The sequence below is a fragment of the Chiloscyllium plagiosum genome, chromosome 21, assembly GCF_004010195.1.
Source record: "Chiloscyllium plagiosum isolate BGI_BamShark_2017 chromosome 21, ASM401019v2, whole genome shotgun sequence".
Classification (NCBI taxonomy): domain Eukaryota; kingdom Metazoa; phylum Chordata; class Chondrichthyes; order Orectolobiformes; family Hemiscylliidae; genus Chiloscyllium; species Chiloscyllium plagiosum.
In genome coordinates, this window is record NC_057730.1 from 13756860 (window position 1) to 13776228 (window position 19369).

Here is a 19369-nt window from a genome sequence, read left to right on the forward strand (position 1 = left end):
ATTGTTAGGTGCACACATGGGAATACAGAAGCATAGGAATTAGGTGCGGGAGTAGCCCTTCAAGCCCACATCACCATTTAACACAATCAGGGCAGAGCTTATCCTGGTCACAACTCCACTTTTCCGCCTGCTCCCCACTGCTCTATATCTCACTTTTCATCAGAAACATCTGTTTCTTCCTTGAATCTGTTGTTTGATTCTGCCTCCACTGCACTCTGGGGCTGTGAGTTCCACAGACTCACAATCTTCTGAGAGAAGCAGTTTCTCCTCATCTCAGTTTTGAACCTACCTCCTCTCATTCTATATCTATGACCTCTTATTCGAGACACAAGCTGTTCTATGTCCATCAAATCAATGCCCTTTAGCATTCTATGGACCTCAATCAGATCCTCCCTCATTCTTCTGAACTGCAGCGGGACATGCCCTTCAACTGCTCCTCGTACGACAGCTCTTTCATCTTCAGTGTCAATCTGGTGAACCTCCTCTGCACTGCTTCCAGTGCCACCACATCTTTCTTCAAGTAAGGAGACCAAAACTGGACACAGTACTCCAGGTGTGGTCTCACCAAAGCCTTATATAATTGGAACAACACTTTTTTTATAAACCAGTCCTTTTGCAATCAACTCCAGGATTCCATTTGGCCTTCTTACTATATGCTACACCTGCATATCCACTTTCTGTGATTCAAGCACAAGGACGCCCAGATCCTTCTGCACTAACACACTTTGAATCTGCTTCCCATGTTAATAGTAATTTGCCCTTTTACTTTTCTGGCCAAAACAGATAACCTCACACTTATCCACATTAAACTCCATCTGCCAGACTCTGGCCTATTCCCTTAGCCTATAAGTTTCTATCTGTAAACTCTTGATCTTCTCTCATAGCCTGCTTTCCCACCTGTTTTAGTAACATCCACAAACTTTGCTATGTGACACTCTGTCACTGCTTGCAGACCACTTATATGGATTGTAAGTAGTTTAGGTTCAAAAGCTGAACTCAGTGGCTTCTCACTAGTTACAATTTGCCATCCCGAAAAGGACCTATTTATCCCAACCCTCTGCTTTCTGCCAGGAAGCCAATCCTCTATACAAGCCAATACTCTACCATTCTAGTACATACTAACTCCTCCACCCGAAGTAGTATCTGATACACATCCAGTTGGAATGTGCAAGCTTCTCTCAAATCCTATTGTCACTTGACCAGGTAGACCCTGAAAAATGTGTTACCATGTGGAATCTAGTCCCCTACAGTTTTATAATTGGCAAGTATTTCCTATAAGTGTCTTCCTTCATTCCCATATCTCTATGCATTCAACATCAGCTGCCAGACAGTGATATTTGTAATAAGTTTAGGTATATGGGGATCTGCAGGTTGGGGTATTATTATAGAGACAGGAGTGTATTAATGTTGTCATCCCAACACACACTTGCAAAACACACAACAAATTCTGGATATATTGTATGGTTGAGTATTTAATATAGTAATAGAAAAAGTAGTTGAGACAGAAACAATATATATGGAATCAGATGAATGGCTAAAGAAGAACCATTGTACGAAATCACAGAAAGGAGAGTAACAGTTTAGCTAATTGGTTTGTTTTTCAAAAGTTCTAATGGATTAAATAGCATTCATCTGAGATTTTAAATTCAATAATTTTATGATTTTAAGTCCATTATTTTACTGATTAAATTCAAATACAATATCTTGATTTCTGATGTTAATTTAACCATAGTCATTCAATTTTCTCACCACCACTCACTCAGACATTTATACAATACGTCAATTGAAGTCAAGTCGATATTACTGATGGGATTATGTTGCATTATAGATGTAATAACCTTATGTTTGTTATCATTAAAGACCAAAATCATTGTAAGCTTCCAAACACTTCCCTAGTCAATATCTCTCAACAATCCGGCAGGAGACTCACGCATAGCAAGGCAATTGTAAAAGCAGGGGCAGTTTTCCACCTGCTCCCAGTACCTGACAACAATCAATGAAATCCACTGGCCATGGGTCGCCATCAGAGGTCAGCAGATCCATTGAAGGCTCAATGGGTTGATGGTACATAACTAGCCAAAGTATAGGAGACCAAGCTTTAAACAAGGATAAGGATTTTCAACTTAAGCTAAGACATGCCATCAAGTGTGTTCATTTTAATGATTAGGCCTCCTGAGTTCTGGAAATAAACTCATGAAACATTAATGATACATTTTTAGATTTTGGATAATAACCCTAATATTAAATGAGATAACACAAGCAGCATGCAGCTGGAGGGATTCAGTACGAACAGTGTCCTATATGGTTGCTTCATTCCAAACAGTGGAGAGAAATTAGGCAGTGACCTATCCTGAATGAACATCTGAGCAGGTACCTACAGCTCACCAGCATCTTCTCCAAGCCTCCAGCATTCCCCAATATCTCACATAGGCCCCTCACACAGGCAGTAACTGCCTGCATCTTTCAACCACAATGTTCAGAATTGGCAAAGCACCACCCTCACCACATCATGAAACATTTGGTTCTCACTTACAATTGTTCAGCATTTCAATACTACTCTCTGGAGCTCTCCTACGCTGCGATGGTGCTGTCAGACTGCTTGGTGCAGAGGGACAGGCATCCATCTCATACATTAGAATGAGGTGCATCTTTAGGGATCTTAGTTTAGTCTTAGAGTTCACTCACTTTGTGCTGACATGGATGCTCACAGCATCTCTGCTTTGCTTTGGTTTTAGCACAGACAGATAGTCAGCTATTTGTATTTAGCAGCAATAACAGAACAACGGGAGCATAGTCAGTTCGAAAAGGTAGTGAGGGTGTCCCAAGTGAATGCGTAGGAACCACAGAGGGCAAGAAGGGTTAGTAGTTTGGGGATATGGGGTGGTGAGAGCCATTGAGGGAAGATGCTTGCAATGCTGAGAGTCCTAGAGTTATACAGCACAGAAACAGAGCCTTCAGTTCAACTCGTCCATGCTGACCAGATATCCTAACCTAGTCTAGTCCCATTTGCCAGCACTTGGCCAATATCTCTCTAAACCCTTCCTATTCATACACACATCCAGATGCTTTTGAAATGTTGTAATTGTACCAGCCTCCATCACTTCATCTGGCAGCTTGTTCCATACACGCAGCACCCTCTGCGTGAAAACGTTGCCCCTTAGATCCCTTTTACATCTTTTCCCTCTCACTTTAAACCTATGCATTCTAGTTTTGGATTCCCCTACCCTGGGAAAAAAATCTTGGCTATTTACCCTATCCATGCCACTCATGTTTTTTAAACCTCTATAAAGTCACCCCTCAGCCTCCGATGCTCCAGGGAAAAGAGCCCCAGCCTATTCAGCTGCTCTCTAAAGCTCAAACCCTCCAGCCCTCGCAAGATTTTTGGAAATCTTTTCTGCACCCTTTCAAGATTAATAATATCAATAGACCTTGAACCTTGGTGGGAAGTGAATGTAGTGGTAGAATTAAAGCGATTGTGAGTTAGTAGAGAGATGATGGTGCCTCTTCCCCTTGCAGAGTGCAGGAGGTCATTAACCTTCCTGCAGCCTTGCCGTGCATTGCTCCCAACAGTGGATACCTCACTGACCCAGCTGGCTCCTTCAGACCAGGCTGGTAATGCGTGACATAGGGTGCTGTTGGTCTTGAAATATGGTAACTGCGGCAGAATACCAGAAGGCCTCAGCACCAGTGAGCATTTCACCACTGCTGAGTGCCAGAGCAGCACCATGGAAATGTGTCAACTTAATAAAGTGAGGAGCGTAACATTATGTGAGAAAAGGTTATCAGAACTCACAGAGGGAATCCTTCCATGAAACTCTCCAAAATTGATTTGCAGTCGACTTTTGGGAAACTAACAGATGCACCAGCCTAAGCCGATGTAGACTAGTCATTGTACTTCCTTGGTAAATCCAAGTATATTGATAGATTTACCAGGCTTTAATATGCTTAAAGGACCATTTATGGTCTTCAATCCTGCCAGTTGAGCTCCTCACGTATGCCCTGATTCTAGATGTCTTTGCCTTGCCCTTCATGTCCCTTCCAGCTCCTCTAGCTATCCAATGGGGGAGTGAATAATATTTAGTAAGGTTCTATTAGCAACAAGAGCACAAAGCAGAACTATTCCATTACAACTCTGAGATTTATATTTACATGACCATGACTCACGATGTTCTCCTGGGCAGAGTAAACATTTCTTGGCACTTTATACACTGAGCTGTGTGTAGGGTCACAGCCTGAGAACTGGACCCTGCCACTCTTGGGTCCACGGCATGGAGCATTCTTGAGAATAGTCCCTGAACAAGGCACTGCTTGGAATTCTGACTGTTGCTATAGAAACACAAGTTGATCATTCAACCCCAGGAGCCTGTTCTGGAATTCAATTAAGTCCATGGCTGATCTGTATTTTAAACAACTCTCTTAAATCAACCTTAATCTTCTACACTTAATGGAATAGTTAATGGAAGGCACAAAGTTACACAATAAATATCACTGACTTCGCATATTTGTATTATTTAATTATTTTCTATAATTTGTTCTGCTAAGCTAATATTCGGTGGGCTGGTGACATCAATGTCATTTGAGAGTTTGCATACTTTGTGGAGTTACATTTTGGTGCATTTTACATGGTCCCTGATTTTGCAGGGTTTTTCTTTAGTGATTAAATAAATGAGGCTAATTTCATGCTAAGAAGATTGTGTAGTGGAGAACTGGACTTGATTTGGAGTAGTACTATTAACTCTGGGGCAAGTGAAAGAGCAATAGCTTTAGAATTAACTGATGTAAAGATCTTATCTTTGCTTTTTTCTCTGTGTTTATTCTGAAAATGGAAAAGGACTGTTTTAAAAGCGAAGGATTGCTGAACTTCTTTAGAAGCAGGTAATCTGACACTTGTTGTAAATGCTGCTTACGCAAATGCTTGTTCAAGCTAGGGGGAAGGTCTAGATGATTTGGAGATGCCGGTGTTGGACTGGGGTGTACAAAGTTGAAAATCACACAACACCAGGTTATAGTCCAAAAGGTTTAATTGGAAGCACTAGCTTTCGGAGCGCTGCTCCTTCATCAGGTGGTTCTGTACTCAGAGTGCTCTGACTGATAAAAGCAATCGTGCTAAGTGCCTTTCTCACCACCCTATTTCCTTGGGATCCCACTTTCAAGGGAATGTGAACCCGTACTCCCTAGGTTTCTCTGTTTGACAGCACTCACTGGGTGATCGGGACTTTGTGCAACATGCTGTCAGCTGGTTTATACATCTCTCAATTTATTTCAATCGACTTTAATGGATTAAAATGAAGAGGAATACAGAAATAAACTGAGTTGTCAACCCTCTATCACCATGCGCATGTATAGTTCGAACCAGGTGAAAATGATTTTTTTTAAATGCATTAAGCTTTCTGCACCCTGACCTCATGATTTCAAAATGCAATGCTATTGGACGCAATAAAGTCTGGCAACAGCAATGAAACTAAACGGACCATCTACCATTGATCCAGGACACCAAAATTGACAGCTGCAAATCAGTTCTGTCAAAGCCCTCCAAACCAACATCTGATGGCTTGCACCAAAATCGAGAGAGCTGTCATTTAGAGATTTATATCTTGCAGACAATGCTCTCGACACTGCCATCACCATAGTGGTAGTCATCTCCCACCATCAGAAAGGGCTTGCCCTGGAAGTCCTTAACTCCAAACCCTGTGAAATCTCATGGCCCAAGGTTAAACAAGGACAAGGAGACCTCCTGCTGATTACCATAAACAAGGCATGGGAGCCAAAGTAGACCATTCAGCCCATTACATCTGCTCTGCCAGCCAAAGAGACCATGCCTAATCTGTTAACCTTGGACTCCACTTTCCTGCCTTTTCTCCAGAACTCTTCATTCCCTTATCAATTAGGCATTTCTCTTTTAAATGGGTAAATGGATGATGCCTTCTAATCCTAGACTCTTCCACAAGGGGGATCATCCTCTCAGTATCTACCTTGTCAAAGCCTCTAAGAATATTATGTTTCAGTAAGGTCATATCTCATCCTTCTGAACTCCAGTCTATTCAACCTCTCCTGATAAGAAAATCCCTTCATACTCAGGATCAACTGAGTGAACCTTCTGTTCCAATTGTGTGAAAGAGCACAACTCGAGGATGTTAATGTGACAAACACCCAGAAGTGAAATGTGGAATTCAGATGGAATCTTTTCAGTCAGAAGACTGTAAGCATAGAAATTAGTTTCATAGGTTCAGGTTCTAACACAAATAGTTGAGATGAATATTATCAATACAGCACATTTTTAATGAGAGCTTAGATAAGCATAAACAGGAGACTGGAATTATGTTGAGAGGTTCAGGTGGAACATTAGCACTGACAAGGACTGAACGGTTTGTTTTGAACTGTATGTTGCATTTGTCATAAATAGGTAAAGAACCTCCAACTGGAGTTCTACTAAACTCTCTTGTTCCTCTTAAAATATTACTGTCAGTTAAGACATGTTTTGAGGGATTCTGCTACTTGCCCAAAAATCGATTGTTTAAAATGATTGATTGCTACTATGACAAGTGCATGGAATTACTAGAAAGATGAACAAAATGCTCTTCTTCTTGAAGTACTATATTAAAGTTTGGAATATTTTTCATCATAATTACTATTTTCCATTCTTGGTTCCTAGTTTTTGTTTAAATCGGATACTGAGGAGGCAGGGGGTTCAATTTTCTGTTGAATTACAGGAATCCAAAAGGGATGAACAGATCTTGAAGAGATGGAACATAAGCAATTTTCCAGATGGTGACCCGTCTCTACCACAGCCTGCTGGAATTAATATATGTGGAATGTTCACACTCGATTATACCCTTATTGCACAACCAACTTTCAGTTAAAAATGTAAGAATTCTAACATTGCTTCCATCTTGTCTGTTAATTCTGTCATTATTTTGTAACTTAGGGAGGCAAGGTAAACATTTATTTATATCCACTGCCAATTGTGATTCTTACATACTTTCAAAGTCGGGCTATGACCTGTAGGGGATTATTGAATATCATTCAATAACATGTGATAGCCCAGCTGAGATGAAGCGTTGACCTGTCCCTTGGCATTCTATGCCATACCTCAGTACATGAGCACAATGAGCTGCGGGAATATGCATTACCATATGTACCTCACCCCCAATCCCCAACCCCCAAGCCCCTGCTGAAGAATCAGTATTCCTCTATGTTGAACACCAACTGGAGGAAACATTGAAGGTGGCAAGAGCACAGAATGTACTCTGAGTAGAGGATATCAATGGTCATCACCAAATGTAGCACAGCAGCTAGCCAAGTTCTAAAGATCAAGGCCAGACTGTGACTGTGGCTAGTGTTGAGGGAACCAATGGGACGGAAAATTCTACTTGACCACATTCGTACCAGTCTAATGCCTCAGTGCCATCTATCCATGATGATTTCAGCAAGAGTGGCCACCATGCAGTCCTTGAGGAGATAAGTCCTGTTTTGACATTGAGGATATCCTCCACCATAGTCTGCGCCACTATCACTGTGCTAAATGGGACAGCTTTTAACATCTAGCAACTCAAAATTGGGTATCCATGAGGTACGTCATTCAGAAGTGCCAAGTGGATGATCCATCTCAGCCTCTCCAGCAGCAGACAGTCTTCAGCTAATTCAATTCAATCCAAGGGATAACAGGAAAAGGCTGGAAACACTAGGTGCTACAAAAGCTATGAGCCCTGACAACATTGCGGCAATAGTACTGAAAATGTGTGCTGCAGAACTTGCTGCACCCCAAGCCAAACTGTTCCTGGACAGTTACATCACTGGCATCTACCCAATAATGTGAAAAATTGCCCTGGTGTGTGCTATACATTATAAGCAAGACAAATTCCACTCTGCCAAATACTCTGTGAAAGCACTGATCCTCATTGTTTAGTCCATTGATATATGTGAATCACCTACTTGTGTTATTTCTGTTCAATGGGCCATTCTTGTGTAACACTTAGGTAGTACTGAAATTGTTCAGGAAATGCTACCGTTAAAATACTTTTAATTAAGAATCTGAAGTGATTGTAATGAGGTCAGCCAGGTGGATCTCATAGAATATGAGTTCCCTGACTGGGACTGTTAAACTGGTCCAATCAGGGAGTCCTGGCTAACAGATATAAACAGGATCATCAATGAGTCCCTGCATTTATAAGAAAATAGAAAAAATATATAAACCAGAGCTCTGAGGGAACTGGACCAGTGTCAAGTACTACAATGTGTAAATAAATGGTGAATTGGTGATGGGCTACTGGCCTCTGGAGAGTTACTTCACTAGTGATAAGAGATAAAAGTAAGCTCCTGAAGAAATTTGTGCGTAACAGTTATCTTTGAGTTCGGGTAAACATTTCTGGCATTATGGTATTATTTGGCAAGCTTGACTCATTTGATCCTGCCGTCGAACACTGGGCAAATTACATTGGAGTAGATGAAAAGCAATAATTCTTCTGACAGCTTGTGGACAGCTTTTCGGTTATTAGGAGCTTAACATTTCCCAAGGAATCAGATAATAAAACCTTTCAAGATTTGTCTGATTTCGTTAAGGCATATTATGATCCCAAGCCTCCTCTGATTCTGAGATGCTATTGGCTTTACTCGACAGTTCAAGAACCAGGAAAATCTGGGTCAGGATTTTTGATGTGGTTAAGACCGCACGTGACTTTGGTTTAACTCTTAATGAGATGCTGAGACACCATTTGGTATGTGGGATTAATGATGTGACCATGTAAAATACCTTCTATCTGAAGCCCAACTGGACTTCCAACAGGCACTGCAACTGGCTTTATCATTAGAAAATGCAGCAAGTGGAGCGTATAAGTTGCAGGGTATTCTGACAGACGTGGATACCCTCACCAGGCCAACTTAGCTTGGGGAATACCACTTGAGTGAAGGCAATTGTACAGCATCACTCAGGACATATCCTGAACAGAGGGACTCTGGGTCAACTCACAGCAAAATGCAAAACAAAGCCAAGCCTCAGCCAAACGATTAACATTTTCTTCAGGATCTGAGTCAGCAAGCCATTGTAGTTGCTGCCTGTATATAGACTCGAGGCAGCAAGAGTCCCACTCGACCTAAATTGTGGAAGAGAACTCATAGGCCAGTATCCCGGTGGGTGCATGTCCTGGAAAGCCCAACTACATCTGGTTTGGAATAGTTAAATTGCTTAGCAACATTCAAATCAGAAACAATCAAAATAAACATCTGGTTAAATGGTCTTCCAGTTCTAAGGGAGTCGATACCAGTGGGAAGGTATCAGTGATTGTAGAACCAATCTTTAATAAAATGCACGCTGGACTCCAAGCCTTAAGTTTGTGTACAACCATGGCTAGACTGAGAACCTACACCAGGAAACTTTTACAGATTACAGATACAATTTTAGTTCCGGTCTCGTATGAAGAGCAGCTGGTACAGTTACCACTGATTGTAATAAAAGGCTTGGGCCTAAGCCTGATGGGATGAGATTGGATGAGAAAGATTCACCGAGATTGGCTCAATATTTTTCGATTAGAAATTAGCTGCCTGAGTGAAGTCCTGCTTAAATATCCAGAGCTTTCTCAGGAATGTCTAGGGGCTATCAAAAGAGCCATGGACACCTTACATGTTGACGGGGAAGCAGTTCCATGATTCTGCAAGGCCCGCTCAGTGCCAACTGCCTTATGGGCAAAAGTAGAGGCAGAAATCAGGAGGCTGGAAAGTGAAGGAATCATCAAACCAGGCCAGTTTGCAGAATGAGCAGCACCGGTCATATCAATTGTGAAGCCCAACGGGCTGGTTCACCTTTGTGGAGATTTTAAACAAACCATAAACGCTTTTTGCAGCTGGATAAATACACAATAACTCACACATAGAGGATTTATACGTAACATTGGTGGTGGGTGGTTGTGCTGTCTTCCACGAAGCTGGACATGAGCCATGCGTACCTGCAATTGTGGTTAGATTAGGATTCCCAGAAGTATGCTACAAATAATACCCATAAGGATTTGTAACAATATATGAGACTGCCATTTGGGGTATCGTCAGCTTGTGCCAATTTTTAGCAAACAATGGAAAACATTTTACTAGGTCTACTCCAGGTCACCATTTATGTGGATATCATGCTAATAATCAGGAAGACTATTAAAGAGCACTTAGAGAACCTGGACATAATCCTTACACATTTCTCCCAGGTGTGCCTATGCCTTAGAAGGGAAAAATGTGGTTTCCAAGCACCCCCGATGACCTACTTGGGCTACAGTGTCAACAAGACTGGATTACGCATGTTGGAAGATAGAATGAGGGCAATCAAAGGTTCCCCACCTCCCACATCTGTCCTTCTTTGGACTGTTGAATTATTACAGAAAGTTCTTACATAACCTGGCCTCTATTCTGGCAGCCTTACATCTGTGATTGTAAAAGGGTCAGCCTTGAAAGTGGCCTCAAAGCCAAGACATCATTTTTAGGGAAGTGAAGAAGCAACTATCATCATTAGGTGTTGGCAAACTATGACTCCAAGTGAGATATGGTGCTGACATGCAATGCCCCTCCATACAATATCAGAGTAGTGTTGACTGACCAGTAGCCTAATGAAGAGGAACACCCAAGAGCATATGCTTCCCGGTCTTTGGCTGGTGCAAAGCGTAAATATGCCCAGATAGAGAAGGAAGGTATTGCACTCATCTGTGGTTTGAAAACGTTCCACCAATTCCTTTATGGACGTAAATTTGTCATAATAACAGACGACAGACCCTCGCTAGGGCTACTCAAACAGGACAAGGCTGTGCTGCCCATAGCTTCAGGTTGGATTCAGTAGTGGACTGTCATTCTAAGTACATATAATTATAAATTGGAACACTGTCCGAGAGGCCAAGTAGCAAATGCAGATGCCTTGAGCCGCTTCCTCCTGGCAGATACACCACCGGTGGTGCCTTCGCCAAAAGAATCCATTCTGATTTTAAACATTCTGAGAATTGGCTCTGAGGAAGCCAGACTGATGTCAAGTATGATGCATGTGTAAAGAAACGGTGACTTAATGATGGGATACCAGCCTGTGTGGAATTATTTCAGAATCTATTTCTGATCAACACCAACTTCAGTTGCTCATACCAAGTGGACAAATTTAATTGTATATCTTTTGGTTTTGATACTCATTTTCATCTGATTTCAGTTGTAACTTAGATGACAGTTCCCTTCAATCTATAAACTATGAAAGTCTATTACATCTGTATCTCATCCGTACATTGTGACAACTTAAAATTCCAAAAGTGTAGCACAGTTTACAATACATGCAGGGTGTTATTTACTAGAACTGCAAATGTCTACCTCCTGCTATTTGTTTCTTTTCCAAAAGATGTAACTCTTGTGACCATTACACAAATGCTAAACCACCCCCCTCCAGTGCCTCACTCAAATTCTCATCCTTCACTGACTAATTCTCAGTGGGTTGTTCACCTTCAGCTAAACCTATTACTCTGACGTTCTCACTCAACTTCAATTAGCATGCAGCTTCCAGAATCAATAGCAGTGATTCTTATCTTTATTAGACAGAGTCTGCTGTGGTAAATGTGACTCTGCATTTTTGTTGTTCCTCTTCACCCCTCTCTCCTTGTTTAAGGTGCTCTTTAAAAGCTACCTCTTTTCCAAGTTTCGGCCACCTGTTTCTATATTTACCTGTTGGACACGGTATCAAATTTTGTTCAGTTACACTCCTATGAAGCACCTTGGGATGTTTTTACATTTTGGCACTATATGAATGAAGTGCTATTCTTGGTGTTTGCTACTCTCAATTATTCCTGACAGGACTTCAAAATAGCGAAATCTTTATGTCCCATGCCATATGTGTATTGCTGTCTACAATTGGTGTTTATTATGTCCACGGGGGATTAAAAACAACACCTTCAGTCTCTGAAATTGTATTTCAGCTTCACATCATAAAATCATTCCTACGAATGAATACATTTTTGTCATGGATTCCAAGAAAGGGAGTGATCAAGTCATTTAAGAACATACATATGTTAGGATTTGCTCAAATGTGTGCTGATTGGATAGCTTATTTTGAATTTATCAAAAAATATTTCAGCTTAATTGAATTCAGTCACTTTATTGAAGGCATTTATCAGCCTGCCTTTTGCAAACTTGAGATTCTCTCTGTTACCCTCAAAGAGCGAGAGTCAGAAAACATCTGTGGATGAGAAAAAGAAAAGAACTCTGTGTAAAGATTATTATTTATATGTTGCTAATGAACTTTTGCTGTTTACAGTTGGAGGAGCTAGCTGAATTCAGGGACTATGGTGAGATATTTTATGCATTATATACGAAATATGTATTGTTATGATACATGTTGTGTTGCTGCTACTATTCAAAATTACATTTGCATTTTAATAACCCTGTTTCCTAATTAAAATCTAATTACAGTGACGTGGTACTTTTTTAGCGACGAAATATAAGGATCACTTCGCATGGTAAAAATTAATTCAATAAGTCTGAAATAAAAACAGAAAATGCTATAGAAACTCAGCAGGTGTGACAGCATCATGTGGAGAGAGAAACACAGTTTCGAGGCTGCTATCGCACTTCAGAACAGACTTCAGAAGCCTCTTTGTTCATATTCTAAACATGGCTTAATATCTGATAAATTGAAAGCACTCTGACTTTGAGACTGCCCTAGAATCGTTTGAAAGAGTTAGTCTAAGATCATAGAACCCCAGCTGGGCCTCCCAAAACATGACAGTAGTTCTCCTATAACGCTGTAGTTGCATTCCAGTGAAACCTCACTTAATAGAAATAATGGGTCTATGGGAAAAGTGGAATTAGGGGCAGACCAGCAAAAAATATCACTCATGATCACTCAAAAATCACCCAAACATCTAACACAAAGTATAGCACAGCCTGAATGAAGGTTTAAATCATATTTATTAATGAATCAGAAGTAAATTTAATACATTACATTAACAATATTTTTTTCAATGCAGGGACACAGGTTCATCATCATCACCACCTTCAGATGCAGTTGTGGTGGCAGAAGTGGATGGCTATGGATTACTGTCTTCTGCTTGTTTCCTAGGGGTTGGTTTGCATAGCGGTTCTTAAAACCAGCCATCCACTCACTGCTAGCACTAAAGGCTGGCACATCTGCAAAATTTTTTAGCTTTTTCCTTCAGATCTTTATAAGTGGATAAGGCTTTCTCTTTTTTGATGAGAAAGGTTGTCACCTTTTTGTTTGATCTTCTATCCAAACACTTAGAAGCATCTTCATCCCAAGTTCCTTTGGCTGTGATCTCACAGGTTTGTTAGCACTCAGACATGTTCCAGCAATACAGCTGGCTTTAATCTTCTCAGTGTTGCCTCTAAGGGTGCGTAAAGTGGATTCCCTCATTCCTGTTAAGCGAGCTATATCGCATATTCTCTCCTTATGCTAAAAAAGCGGTATAATATCTAGCTTCTCTTCCAGTGTCACAGTCTTTCTTTTGCATTCACCACGTGCAATTTTATCACCAGGATACTTCTTGCTAACATTCTTGTCACTCCACCCTTCCATTTTTGCAGAAACAGAAGATAACCTCGGAGTAGATTGTGTGATATGCGGTACAAGAACAAATTAGAAAGGCAAATAGTATATTGAAGAGTAATGCTGTCCTGCAGGAATTATACAGGGCTTATACAAGAATTGTACAAGAATATTCTTGTCTCAGAGGGACAGCAATGATCATTTATTAGTTTCATTTTTGAGATGAAGCTGCTCAATGTGTTATGCTGTACTTCTCACATGCTCTGATGACAGCTGACATTAGCACATGCGCAGAATGGCACTGAAACTTCGGCGCTGAGATTGGCGTATGCGCAGAACAGCACTGAGACTTCGGCCCTGAGATTGGCGCATGCGCAGAATGAAGCATGCAAAACAATACCCGCTGGAATCATGCTATTGCTAACAGAGGTAAGCATTCTCAAAAGTACCATTCCCTAATGCTTCAGTGATGTTATAGCCAAAATCACGCTGCTGAAATGCGCTTTATCTGAGAACTACCTATACCTCTCAATTTGTCACACCTTCACTCACTACACACCTTGATCTAGACACTTTCTCATCAACCTGTTCAAAGATGTTACTACACACCTCTGGAGGATGTGGGGCTTAAACTGGGGTTCCCTGGTTCAATTTCCACATTGGCTAAGGTTATTATGAAGGACTCTCCTTCTCAACCTCTCCCCTCGCCTGATTAAACCAGCTCACCTATTGTCTCTGTCTTTCCCTAATGAGAGAGCAGCCCAATGGGTCTGGTAAGATGATGGTGACTTCCACCTAGTGCATAGTTATGAACACTATCACTGCACCACAAGAGCACTCAACTATCAGTGAGAAAAAAAATTACACTCTTAATTGTCAATTGTCATGTGTTAATGAAGGTCAAATTGATTTGGCTTCCACCTGTGTTTTTCACTCACTTTTCAGCACTTTTGCTGAAAATTGTTGGGACTGAGTTCTCTCATGTCATCTGTGCTTTTATAGCCAGCTGTTAACCGTTGTGAATAAAATCTGTAAGAAAATATTTTAATTACTTATTCAAACCTACATTCAGACCAAGAAAGAGAGACACAATTTGTGACAGACTTTTTTTTAAAAAAGAGACATACAAATAAAACAATGTCTTTAATCTCGGCCATCTGAAACCAATAGCTGCCCTTCTGAGTGCATTGAGTCCAGTGGACAAGATTGTTCTCCCGAGAGCAATATCTTTGCACTGCCATTTATCAGAATGATTGGTAGCGGCTGGCAGCAAAGGACAGATTCTGACATATCTATTCACCCGTGAACATTCTAAGGGCATTTTCTGATATACCTGCACATCAAATTTGAAAACTTCTCTCGTGAGTCTGGACAGGCTCCCTCGAAAGATAAGCCTACAAGTAACCCAAAATAAAACAAAATCAACATTGGTCAACAGCTGAGAAAATATCCCACTCAAAACAATGAAGCTGTTGTTAAGGCGACACAATTAACAGCAAACTTTTTTTAACCGGCACACAAGGGAAACCAGCAATGTGCCAGTTGATCAATGATTCCAGATAATCAAGAGATACGCCTAATTATATAAACGCAGGAGCTGGTGTTCGACTGGGGTGGACAAAGTTAAAAATCACACAACATCAGGCTATGGTCCAACAGGCTAACTTGGAAGCACTAGCTTTCGAAGTGCTGCTCCTTCACAACCACCTAGTGAAGAAGCAGCACTCCAAAACCGAGTGCTCCCAAATAAACCTGTTGGATTATAAACTGGTGTTGTGCGATTTTTAACTTCAAGACATCAACATTTCTCATAAAATCTACGTTAAATCGTCAACACAACTCCTAAAATCAATGTTAAAAACACAAAGTAGTATAAACATAATGCATGGGCTAGACACATCACTGTTATATTTTATTTACAGCATAAATACTCGGACACCGCGGTATTGGAGGTACACAAAGTTTGCTGGTTTATCAAGAGTCCGGGTGATAAAGTGCTGGTTAAAACATTTGCCTATATGTCTTTCTTGTTTAAACTTCCTCAACTTCATTACTTTGCATGAAGCAAAAATAAACCTTTGGAGATACTTTATCAATTTTCTCACCTTCAGAAAACTTTCCAATTCCATGGGCACCCAGCTATGTTTAAAAGGGAGGGGAAGAAATAATCATTCAGTCGGTTTTTACAGAGGGCCTTCAACCCTTTGTTAAAAGTCAGCACTTGTCATCAAACATCAAGTTATTCTAATGTCATTTTCTGGCACTTGTCTCATGGGCTTGTATGCTATAGCATGTTAAGTGTTCATCTCAATAATTCTCATATATCTCAGAGTTTTCTGCCTCTACCCCCTCCTAGTTAGTGACAAGAACATTGCAGATGCTGGAATCCAAAGTAGACAAGCAGGTTGCTGGAAGAACTCAGCACGCCAGGCAGCATTAGGAGGTGGAGAAGTCAATGTTTCATTTATAACCCTCCTTCAGGACTGGGGGTGGGGGTGAGAGGAGCTGCAACCTGAAATGTTGACTTCTCCACCTCCTGATACTGCCTGGCTTGTTGTGTCCTTCCAGCCTCCTCCTTGTCCATCTACCCTCTCTTAGCCAGTAAGTTTCAGATACCCACAGAGCAAAGGGTCCGTTTCCATGCTGTACAATTCTATGACTCTATGTCTTCCTCATTTTCTTCAACAAAAGATCCAGAGAGAGCACAGGAGAACGTTTCCACCCTCCCACACCTCTGCAGTTAATCTGTTGTGCAGTTTCTTTCCAGGGGAATCTCTGGTTAAGTGTTGCGAAGGTTGTTTGTTGACCTGTTTGAACCCAAACTATGAGTGGTAGCTGATGAAAAAAGACAGCAGAGTTAATCAGGTGGACAAGCTCATCTGGCTTAAAGAAATCTGGCTCTCGGACAAGATGATAAAGTTAAATGTACATAGAAGAGTGCATTCCCAGATGTAAAGTCAGTTGACCTTGAACAATAAGTTTAGTAACTGGATTTAAAATAGCGGCAGGCAACAGTGAGGACTGCAGATGCTAGAGATTCAAGTCGAGAGTGTGGTGCTCGAAAAACACAGCAGGTCAGGCAGCATCCGAGAAGCAGGTGAACCAACGTTTTGGGCAAAAGCCCTTCATCAGTAATGAGCCATTCCTGATGAAGGGGTTTTGCCCGAAACATCAATTCTCCTGCTCCTCGGATACTGTCTGACCTGCTGTGCTTTTCCAGCACCACAGTCTCAACTTAAAATAGCAATAACCTATTTGTTGTCCTATACACCCAAAAATATATTATTTAAAGCGACTGAAAATGCCACTGACATCTCAAGAAATCATCCAAAAGCTTTAGGATTGATTAATCTCCCCACTCATGCTCAGCAAATGATTTTGTGTTAAAAACATGCCTTTTTGGAGAACAAAGAAACAATTTGCATTTAAAAAGCAGCTTTCACTACCTCAGGTGGCTCTATGACACTTCTTAATGGATTTGATATCAAGTACCAGAAAACTGTGACAATTCATGACAGGAAGATCCCATAAACAGTTAAGCAGCAAATGTTTATTTAGTTGACTTCCTAGCCGTGGCACTAGGAAAACTCCACCTTCTTCTTCCTGTTTTATATCCACCAACAAGTAGGCAGACAGAATCTTGGAGAGGGGGAGCAATGAAAAAGGGAAAAAGAGAAATATACAGGAAGAAAGTGTGAAAGAGAGAGAAAGACAGAGTGGAGGATAATACCTGAGCGAGAGACTGGATATTGGGGAGTGCAGGGGGTGGTGCCAGGCTAAAAACCATGTCCTTGCTCCACATTTGCTGTTGACCTTCTTGCTCCCTCTCCTGTGATCCCCTTCACGTCCCCCACTCTGTGACCCCCTCCCACCACTCTCCCCACTCCCCAGTGGACCAGAAATACAGGACTTTGAGTAGACCAGGGCAACATATCTTAGGAAGAATATACTGGTCTTGAGTGAGTGCAGCATGGATTTGCCAGAATAATACCTGCTCTCAAAACATTAAATTACAAAGCAAGATACAGATGAACCTCGATGATCTGAACGAGATGGGCGGGCACTATTTCGTTCAGATAATTGATTATTCGGATAACTGATTCAATGCCTCTCCTTTGGGACTCGGAGTTTTCTGAAATCTGTTTTTTTCCTTACTCTGCCTGCCTTGCTCCCTCTCTCTGTCTCAGGGTGTGTTTCTGAGCAGACATACACTTGCGTGTAAGGGACCTGCAGCATTGCTGAAGCCTCCCTCACCCCCACCCCCACCCCCACTCCCCAATCAGCGAGTACTTGCTATATCCACTCCCTGTTCAGGAGACTAGGTAGTAGCACTTCAGTAAGCCGAGTTCATTTTTAATCATTGTAAACAAAAGACACGATCAGTGTTGGTAACACCTCTTTGACATAATGTTTCTATCGGGACCTTGAGATCGTCTTCGGATAATCCGAAATTCGGATAATCAAGGTTCCTCTGTATACACAAAGTAATGCTCTACTCACTGGAGTTTCAAAGATTATAGGGCAATTTGAATGAAGTTTTCAAGTCATTAAAGGCGTAAGACAGAGACAAACTATTTCTTCTGGTTGGGGAGTCTAGAAAGAGAGAGCATAGTCAGGAAAAAATAGCAGCAGCTCTGTCAGAAATTAAATTAAATTAAATTCTCTACACACAATTTTGTTGATTTAAGTTTGGAATTCCCCTCTGTAAATGGTAATTGACATTAGATCAATTGTTAATTTTAAAAGTGAGATTGATAGATTTTCATTAGCCAAAGGTACTAAGGGAAAAAGGCAGCCATATGGAGTTAGGTCACAGATCACCTCAATCTCAGAATGAACGTCAGAATAGACCCAAGGGACTAAATTGTTTTGTCCTGTTCCTATTTTAGAAAGGGAGAATTGAGCCAAGTGATAGCTGTACGTTCGTTAACCACCTTTTGCTGGTCTTTCTCCCCATCCCAACAGAACAGACATCTTTTTTTTCAAACATCTTTCTCAAACATCTATTTTCTCCTCAAAACACAAGAAGAATTCCCCTCCTGCTGAAGAATGCATTTCCAGTCTTCACACTCTGGTGAAAAACTGGGCCCCTTGAGAGAAACATATTGAGCAGTCGTAAATGTGCTTTCTGACAGGCGATATTGGAAAACCACCCAAAATCAGAACACCAGTCATACAGTCATAGAGATGTACAGCATGGAAACAAACCATTCGGTCCAACCCATCCATGCCGACCAGATATCCCAACCCAATCTAGTCCCATCTGCCAGCACCCGACCCATATCCCTCCAAACCCTTCCTACTCATTAACCCATCCAAATGCCTTTTACATGTTACAATTGTACCAACCTCCACCACTTCCTCTGGCAGCTCATTCCATACACGTACCACCCTCTGCGTGAAAACGTTGTCCCTTAGATCTCTTTTATATCTTTCCCCTCTCACCCTAAACCTATACCCTTTAGTTCTGGACTCCCTAACCCCAGAGAAAAACCTTTGTCTACTTATCCTATCCATGCCCCTCATAATTTTGTAAATCTCTATAAGGTCGCCCCTCAACTTCCGACACTCCAGGGAAAAAAGCTCCAGCCTGTTCAGCCTCTCCCTATAGCTCAAATCCTCCAACCCTGGCAATGTCCTTGTAAATCTTTTCTGAACCCTTTCAAGTTTCACAACATCTTTCCAATAGGAAGGAGACCAGAATTGCACACAATATTCCAACAGTGGCCTAACCAATGTTCTGTACAGCCACAACATGACCTCATAACACCTGTACTCAATACTGTGACCAATAAAAGAAAGCATACCATACACCTTCTTCACTATCCTATCTACCTGCGACTCCACTTTCAAGGAGCGATGAACCTG

The 19369-nt window shown here is 41.3% G+C and overlaps 1 protein-coding gene across 6 annotated transcripts in view; it reads right to left on the minus strand.

The window, feature by feature from the left end:
* Nucleotides 1-19369, minus strand: part of slc29a4a (solute carrier family 29 member 4a) — a 145794-nt gene that overhangs the window by 82334 nt on the left and 44091 nt on the right. The window contains exon 1 of one of the 6 annotated variants that reach the window (XM_043711280.1): nucleotides 4165-4185. The exons of the other annotated variants lie outside the window; for them this stretch is intronic. The gene's annotated coding sequence lies outside the window, so the exon portion shown is untranslated. Of the gene's footprint in view, nucleotides 1-4164; nucleotides 4186-19369 lie in introns of those variants that run through there. 6 annotated transcript variants of the gene reach the window in all.